Source organism: Triticum dicoccoides, chromosome 4A (genome assembly GCF_002162155.2).
Source record: "Triticum dicoccoides isolate Atlit2015 ecotype Zavitan chromosome 4A, WEW_v2.0, whole genome shotgun sequence".
Classification (NCBI taxonomy): domain Eukaryota; kingdom Viridiplantae; phylum Streptophyta; class Magnoliopsida; order Poales; family Poaceae; genus Triticum; species Triticum dicoccoides.
This window is the reverse complement of record NC_041386.1, coordinates 524,154,673-524,163,866: the sequence shown is the minus strand read 5'-3', so window position 1 is coordinate 524,163,866 and position 9,194 is coordinate 524,154,673.

Sequence of the window (9,194 nt, the reverse complement as noted above, 5' to 3'; positions counted from 1 at the left end):
GTAGGAGGACCTAATACGTTTTGCGAGGTTATCTTTGATCATAGGTTAGCACAATAACATATGACATGCATGTTGCATAAAGCATACCATCGATTTCGTATGTGAAAGGAGTTTCTAATGATATAATCACTACTAGGAAAAGGCCTACTAATGGCGCACCTAATTTGACCATTAATGGCGCATTAGTGGTGCGCCATTAGTAGCACGCCATTAGTATATTTTACTAATGGCGCACCACAGATGCGCCATTAGTATCTGGTATACTAATGGCGCACCCCTGATGCACCATTAGTATATACAACAGTGCGCCATTAGTATATACAACAGTGCGCCATCGAAAAAGTTGCATAGGCCAAATAGGGTTTCACGAACGTGCGCGTCCATGATCCCACGGATTGCAACTGGAAGTATCTGCGTCATCAGCACGTGACAGTCGTGAGACTTCATCCCGCTGAACTTCAGCTTCACTGGGTCTAGGTATCTGCTTATCTTCCCCGCGTAACCGTAAGGAAGTTTTACTCCTACGAGGCAGGTGAAAAACTGCTCGATCTCCTGCTGACTTAGAGTGAAGTACGCGGGAGGGTAGTCATTTCCGGTCTTCTTGGCCTTTTTGCCTTTGCGACGACTTTTCGTGTCCTGCTTCGCCTCATCATCATCATGATCATCATATATAGCGTGAAGCTCCTGCCTGATGCCCATTGATTTCAAGTCTGCCCTTGCTTTCGGCCCATCTTTGATCCTCTCTGGCATGTTGAGCAGGGTACCAAGCAGACTCTCGCACACGTTCTTCGTGATATGCATGACATCAAGGCTGTGAGGCACACGGTGGATCTTCCAGTATGGCAAGTCCCAGAAAACAGACCTCATTTTCCATACCTTCAGCAGCGGCTCTGACGCCTTTCGCTTCTTTCCCGGCTCTGGCGCCTTTTGCTTCTTTCCCGGCAGTGGGCAGCCTTTCCAATTTTTCAACAGCTTGTCTATTTCCTCGCCGCTCCTCGTACGCGGGCGTCCTCGGGGTTCGGTTTCACCATCGAACAGATCCTTGCGTTTTCTCCACAGGTCATCGTCGCGAAGCCACCTTCGATGTCCCATGAACACGGTTTTCGAAGACCCGGGATCTCTATCTAGCTGACGATATGTTGTGTCATCCATGCACCTGACGCATCCAGAAAATCCGTGGACCACCTGCCCCGCGACATATCCGTAACCGAGATAGTCGTGCACCGTCGTGAGCAGCACGGCTCTCATAGGGAAATATTCTTTTTCTGCGGCGTCTCACGTATTGGCTGGCGTTTTCCACAGCGTGTCAAGCTCCTCTTTCAGCAGCCCCAGATACAGATTGATGTTGTCCCCTGGTTGTTTCGGTCCTTCAATTAGCATATTCATGTGAATGTACTTCCTCTTCATGCACAACCAGGGGGGAAGGTTGTACATCCACACAAACACAGGCCAGGTGCTATGTGTGCTTCTCTGACTGCCAAACGGATTGACTCCATCGGTGCTCGCGCCCAGCACGATGTTCCTTGGATCGTTCCCAAATTCTGGGTCTTCGAAGTTCAACGCTTGCCACTGGCTCGCATCCTTAGGGTGACTCAGCATCTTGTCTTTTTTATCTATCTCCGGATCATTTGCGTCATCTTCTCGCTTCTTCTCCTCCCTATCCGCGTGCCAACGCAGAAGCTTTGCTATCTTAGGGTCCGCGAAATACCGCTGCAGACGAGGAGTGATCGGAAAGTACCACACCACTTTTCGAGGAGCTTTCTTCCTCTTCTTGTATCGAGTGACGCCGCACACCGGACATATGGTAGACTCCGCGTGCTCGTCCCGATAAATGATGCAATTGTTCATGCACACATGGTATTTCACGTGCGGTAAATCCAGAGGACACACGATTTTCTTCGCCTCCTCCAAACTGGTCGGGCACTTGTTCCCCTCGGGAAGACGTTCGTGCCAGAATGACATGTTCTCGTCGAAGCATGCGTCGGTCATTTTGTGTTTTACCTTCATCTCCAAAGCCATGAGCGTTACTTTCAGGCGGGTATCCTCGATCCTGCATCCTTCATACAATGGAGTAACCGCGTCTAACTCAAGTTGATCCATCTTGGCTTTCTCTCGGGCGGCAGCTCTTGCGTTATCCGTCTGCTTGAGAAGCAGCTCTTGAATATGAGGGTCCTGCACCCAGCCAATCGATGGTCCAGCGTCGTCTGCTCCGCCGGCATCATCATCTTCATGATCATGCCCGTTGACTGCTCCGGCATCTTCCTCATCATCATGTCCTGCATCTTCTACATGATGACTGTGTACAGCATCACCGTCGTGATCATCTCCTGGGGATTCTTCGTCTTCTCGCCCGCCCGAGCCGCGGTGGTTGTCTTGCTGCCCTTCCTCATTTCTTGCCCGGCCCCCATGGACGACTTCGTAGTCATCTTCATCACCTTGCCACCGATAGCCATCCATGAAACCACGCAAGAGTAGGTGGTTCCGCACCTGCCCGGATTCCGGGTCCGCAATAAGGCTCTTCAGCTTGCATCTTCGACACGGACATCTTATCTCCGTCTCGTTCTTTTGAAGCATCTCGGCCTTCGCGGACCTCAAAAACCTATTCATGATGCCTTCGGTCATCATGCGGACCATGGTCGCCTGCGGGGTAGAGCAAAACGATATTTTAGAAGCAAGAAAAAATTTGGCATGACTTTCCCTAAAAATAGGACCAAAAAGAATGCTTAATGCCAAAATTCTCGCCGAAACGGAAATGAATCAACATTCCGGCAAAATATTGGCAACTATCAAATTTCAAATACCGGTACACCTTCAAAACAAACACATATGCAACACCACAAACATATGCAACACCACGAACATACATAGATCTAGCTAGGCCATAAAAAGTGCATGTGCACATTGTTGTAGGGAGAACAACATAAATATAGCTTCCCCCTTACTTACCTATCAAAACAAGGTAATTTAACCACTTAAATTGAATGAATCTATGGTGGAAATGAGGTGAAAAAGAGGAGGCACCCGAGACAAGGAGGAGGTGGAGAGAATGAAGTGGGGAGAAAGTGAGTGTGGGTAGGAGAGGCTGTCCAAAATATCTTGTTGCTGCCCACTTACTAATTGCGCACCAACTCTAAATGCGCCATTAGTAATCCAGATTACTAATGGCGCACCTCCTGGTGTTGCGTCATTAGTAGTTTTGCAAAAAAAAAACATACTAATGGCGCACTGTCCCACAGTGCGCCATTACTAGTTTAAACTAGTAATGACACACGGTGGAACAGTGCGCCATTAGTAGTTTTGCAAAAAAGGGAATAAAAAATATAATAAAAAAACAACATTAGTGGCGCACTTTCCGGCAGGTGCGCCATTACTAGTTACAACTAGTAATGGCGCACCGTGTCTGGATGCGCCATTAGTATGTTTGGACAGGCGCACTAGTTAAATCTTTTTTTGATACTAATGGCACACCCGGGGCCAGGTGCGCTCAACTACTAATGGCGTATCATAAGGTGGTGCGCCATTAGTATATACTAATGGCGCACCGCTTGTCCGGTGCGCTATTAGTGTCAATCCCATCTATAGCCCTTTTTCTAATAGTGAATTTTTATATCATACATCTCATATACTAATAACATTATTATTGGACAAAGGCTACCTTCAAAAATGTATTAGGCCCTGTATATGCAGATGGGGGGAGCAGTATATATCTATATACAAGAAATGTGACATAGGACAAAATTAGAACTTTAAGTAATTTAGAATGGAGGGATGGTTTTGTGAATATTGAGAATTAATTCATAGTGAATTCAACTTAGTAGCTTAGATATAATCACTTTTGAAGTTGCAAGTGGCACTTACCGTATGTTGCCGAGCTGCCACTGTCTTTTGTAGTTCTGCACTGCTTTTAGAATCCGTTTTGGGAGGAAGAAGATAATCACTTGTCAGCACAATTTGCAACAATAGTTGGTCAAGCTAAAAGAAATTTGATATAGGAAAAAGTTAGAACTCTAAGTAATTTAGAACCGAGGGATTACTTGTCACGATATGTAACATTCACAAGTAATTTATAATTAAATTCAACCTAACTACTCTCTCAGATTCATAATAAGTGTTGTGGTTTTAGTTTAGACTTGAACTAAAACCATGACACTTATTGTGGATCGGAGGGGGCAACTTACATATCATCAGTTTTGGAATTGCAATAGGAACATATCCTATGGATGCTAGTTGCCACTGACTTTTGTAATTCTTCATCTTTTTTGGCATTCAGGTCAGGAAGAAGATAGTTACTTCTCCGCACAATATGCAACAATAGGTTGCAGTTAAATGGCCACGCCCATCAATCACTCACGCTGTTGACTACCTTTGTTTAAAGAAAATTATAATTATAATTTTTATTTTTGTACATGAAGCACATAATCATATATTTGGACCGAATTTGGCAAGAGTACCTGTCCTTTTTTAAAGGAAGAGTACTTGTTATAAATGGATGGTTTCCCCCGATAGGTCTTTTGCTGTGAAGAAAACACAATAAAATAATAGCGTGTGATTGGACCTGAGTGCAACAATCTACTTTGGAATAGTTTCACAGTTCAATGTGTAGTTGCCGCACCGGTCAATATTACCCCCTCTGGCACATTGCATTCTCATTTTTTGTGATAACATTTTCAACATTATTTTAGTAATAATATCCTTACAATTACTAAGCTCCTTAGGAATAGAGGTCTAGGAGAGCCCCATTGTTTTTACCTTGAAATGGACCCCGGGTCTGATTGGATCATGGTTCCAACACTATGTAGCCAACAGGGTTGCGACCCATGTAGTGCCTTGTGCATATTGTCTTGTCGATTATTTTTCTCGTCCAGTTTATCAACCACTTTTTTATTTTGGTTGGTTTTCCAACTAAAATACTTCCAGTCTATTTTAAAAAATGATTTCGAGCAAACGCGCAGGTCCCGCCCATGTAGCGTTATGCGCATTTGCATTGACAGTTTTTTCCTTTTAGTTTTTTTAGCCTATTTCTTATTTCATTCAGTTTTTCTGTTAAAACATTTTTTTCTAAATATATTCAGGAATCTTCTTGTGAATTTCTAAAAATGTTTACAAATTTGAATAAATGTTTGCAAATTTAAACATTATGCCCAAAGCTAGAAGTATCGCTCTACATGTTAGTCCCAATAGCGCCGTTGCAGTCCATGTTTGCTCGACCGCCTCCGTGCGAAATATGAATTGCTATAATAATCATTGGCAGAAAAATAGAATTAATTCTACAACTAAGGCCCCGTTTGATAGTAAAGTATTTTTTAAACATTTTGAGAATACTGCAGTTTTTGAGATTGCTACAGTTTTATTTACAATGAGCTGTTTGATTGCCTCTAACAAATGTTGTTTTAATATTGTAGTATTCGACAAACAGCAGTTTTTTCTCTTTATCTACTACCACTATAAAAGAAAGAGAGGCCAGAGAACCATATCATCTTATCCATCAAAACCTACAATCTGATGGTCTACATCCCTCCAGCGTACTAAACGCGTTTTACGCTTTAATTACTCACCATGCCATCTACTACCCCTATAAAAAGAAGAGAGGGGCAGATCCAAGCAATTATATCGGTCCATCCACAAAATTTAATGGCCCGTAATTGTTGCATGTTTAAGGCTGGTCATAGTGGGAGTAACATAGGTAGTAACATAGATACCGCATAAGCAAAAATGATGATGTGGCAAGTAGTTAATGAGGAGAGAGGCAAATAGAGTAACATAATATGTTACCATCACATAGCGGTTTCCAATGCATAATGAGTCTACAAAGTAATAAATGAAGGCAACTATGTTACCACACCTATGACACTACCCACTATGAAGGTAGTAACATAGACTAGTAACATATGTATGTTACTAGTCTAAGTTACTCCCCACTATGACCAGCCTAACACAACAAGCCACACAATTAAGCTCGAATCGCTAAAAAAACGTTCCCACGACCTCTAGCCCGGCCCCGCACGACCTCACGCCCCCATGCCGTTCATCCCGCACGACCTCGCAACCTCACGCCCCCGCGCCGTTCCTCCCGCACGACCTCGTGCCCCCACGCCGTTCCTCCCGCAGCCGGGCGCGGGCCGCAGGTCGCCGAGCCGCCGCCCTTCGCCGCGGCCCGCAGGTCGCCGAGCCGCCGCTCTGGAGCCGACCGACCCTCACCAGCCAACGACCACAACAACTCCTTCACCAGGCACCGATGCCTCTCAGCCCAGCACTCGCCGGCAACCCTCGCCCCGCAAGGTCGTTGGCGCCCCATAGCCACCTCCGTCGAACCTCCCTGCCCTTATCTGCGGCCCCGCAGCTCCTCCTCTGCTGCATAGGCCGCTGCCACCGCCAATCCTCTTCTGACGGACGCGAGAGCAGGCCGCAGCCTCGGTGTTCCTCCCCTGCCACCCCAGGTACGCCGCCGCCGAACAGACAATACAGCCGCCTCTGCCGCCCGCCGCTCCTCAACATCTGCACCCACGAAGCTGCTGCTAATTAAGGTACGTTAGCGCTCCCGTGTCGAGTGCTTTGTAGGATTCGAATTCATTGGATTTTTAATAGTTTCTTAGCACTCTATTTGTGAGGATATTCCTATCAATTTCTAATTTAAATTCTTGTGGTCCTCCAATCTTGGGAAGGCGTCACTACAATAGGAGGAGCGCTAAGGAAGAAGGCCCATCAGGAACGTTGTTGCGGCGGCCGCAAAGGCCGGAGAAGAGGTGGATCGGTTCTCACCAAGTATCTGTGGCTCACGGTGTTCATCCGACTTTCTAGAATAACTAGAAGATGAGTTACCACAATTTCTACATTAAAGGTTCGATCTTTCAGTACTTTGTTGTTGGGCGTGCCTACTAACTAATTTTATTTGATGAGTCAACTTAGGAAACTACCGACTGGGGCTGAATGTAGTTGTTCATATGATTTCTTTCGTGTTTGCTACTGATAGATCTTTAACTTGCATTTCTCTACTATGTTTGTCTATGAGAGCTGTTGCGCTTGATAAGGCTGACGTGCACCAATGTAAACTTCAGATTGAGCTTACAACACGGCGAGGGATTACCTTGATTACTGCATGAGATACATCTTGTACCGGTAATGTTTCATGCCAGACTTCCAACATTTCAGATTTCACTGCAAGCACATATTTTTTCTCTGAACTTTGGAGCTGAATCGAGAGTAACCACTGAGTATTTCAGTTATTTTTCAGCAAGACATACTACCTCAGTTAAACTGCCCCAACATCTTATATTTAGGAATGGAGGTAGTACATCAGACTTAATGCAGGTCGAACAGCTGAAAGTTTATTTTTATGATATGTTTATTACTTGGTGATTCCAGCTGATGTACAACACTTACATTATTAATAAATAGAAAATAAATTTAATTTGAGGTGCTTCTATTTATTCTCTAATGATGTAATCATTTAACTTCTATGTTTTTTTCTTGTCAACAAAAGAGATATTTCTTTCAACAACTACTTTTGAAGGCTGCTACTGCCATTTCATGGTACACTTTCCTTTTGAAAATTGTCGAAGGAAACCAATGCAGAAAACAAACAATTGCCCATGAACTGATGCTTGAAATGCAGGAAATCTGTCACTGTGATCTTAAACTAGAATGCACCCTCTTGGATGAGAGTCCAACATCTCGAGGGAAAGTTTGGAACTTTGGATACTCAAAGGTGCTAATAGTTAAGTTAAGTATCATGGATCGCTAAAAATGACTTTTCCCTTTTACGCTCTTCAATTCATATATCATATAGGGCTATCTTGCTCTTGCTTTCCATACACTCCTTTAGCAGAACACCATCATATTTTTTGCTGCTTAAAGAGAGCTGCATCATTGAACGGTGCACAACTTTGAATGGAAACTGAGTAAGGACACTGACTATTATCACAGCCAGTAACTTATTTCTTGTGCTCTTCCGAACTGGAATACCCTAATTGCTAATAGTTTTATTTAGATGTCACCTGAACCCGTAAGCCATGTTTGTTGCCGTGTAATTTTTTTGACACTTCCTTAAAGTTAATCATATAGGACTACAGTAGTTGCTTCTTTATATTAAAGTAGTCTGCTTATGAGAGATATAAAACAATCCGATTCGATGACCATGAATAATGTGGGAAATTCTAAATTATTTGATGGACAATTCAACACACTTGAAAAGTAAAGATGGCTATTTATGAAAAGGAAGATTCTATGTCATGCATTTAAATTCTAAGTTGTCATACTCTCCCTTGACCTGCACAATAAAACTGCTCATAGATGTGTCTCTGCCTTGGCCTCCACAATGACATTGCCTTGATGTACTCCTTCCGTTCCTAAATATAAGTCTTTTAAGAGAATCCACTATAGACTACATATGGAGCAAAATGAGTGAACATATACTCTAAAAGGCGACTATATACATCCGAATGTTGTCTCTATAGTGGAATCTCTAAAAAGACTTACATTTTTTTTTGAAATGGAGGCAAAAGCTTTGCCTCATCCATTATATAAGAAGGAAACGGACAAGAGTTTGCAACACATTGTGAAAGAGAAAAAAAATGAAAAATATTACATCATGGTCATTACTCTCCCGGCATCAAAAGACCCATTTTTTGCCCCGACGGTGATCCAAAGTTTAGCCTCGCTCTTTATGTTGATAAATAGGATGCTGGGTGGGTTGAACTTGTTGTGGAAAATCCTCGCGTTCCTCTCATTCCATATAGTCCAGCAAACAAGCATTGTGAGGGAGGCCATAGCATTCCTATGCACCCTTGTTGCGCTAGACATCCTTGTCCACCAATCCTTGATCGATCGCTCCCCCGGCCAAGTAGTAATATCCATGGTATCCAATCGTAGCCATACTTTCAGCATTTCCCAGAGCCTCAACGTGTATCGGCACTTGTAGAAGAGTGTAACGCCCGGATAATCATGCTACAGTAAACTCACGTTGATGGTGCCACGTCACCTCTTTCACTGTAGCTAATCTCGGTTAATTCAAAAATGTTTCGAAATTCAAATTCAAATGTATGATAGCAATAAAAGTTTTCAAAAATTAAAACTAAAATGTTCGGGGGTTGCCAAATATTGCATAGGAAATTATCGTGAAATGAACACATTTTTATAAAGGGCCTAAATAATTTAAAATCGTTTAAAACAGAAAAGTAAATAAAAAAACACTAAAC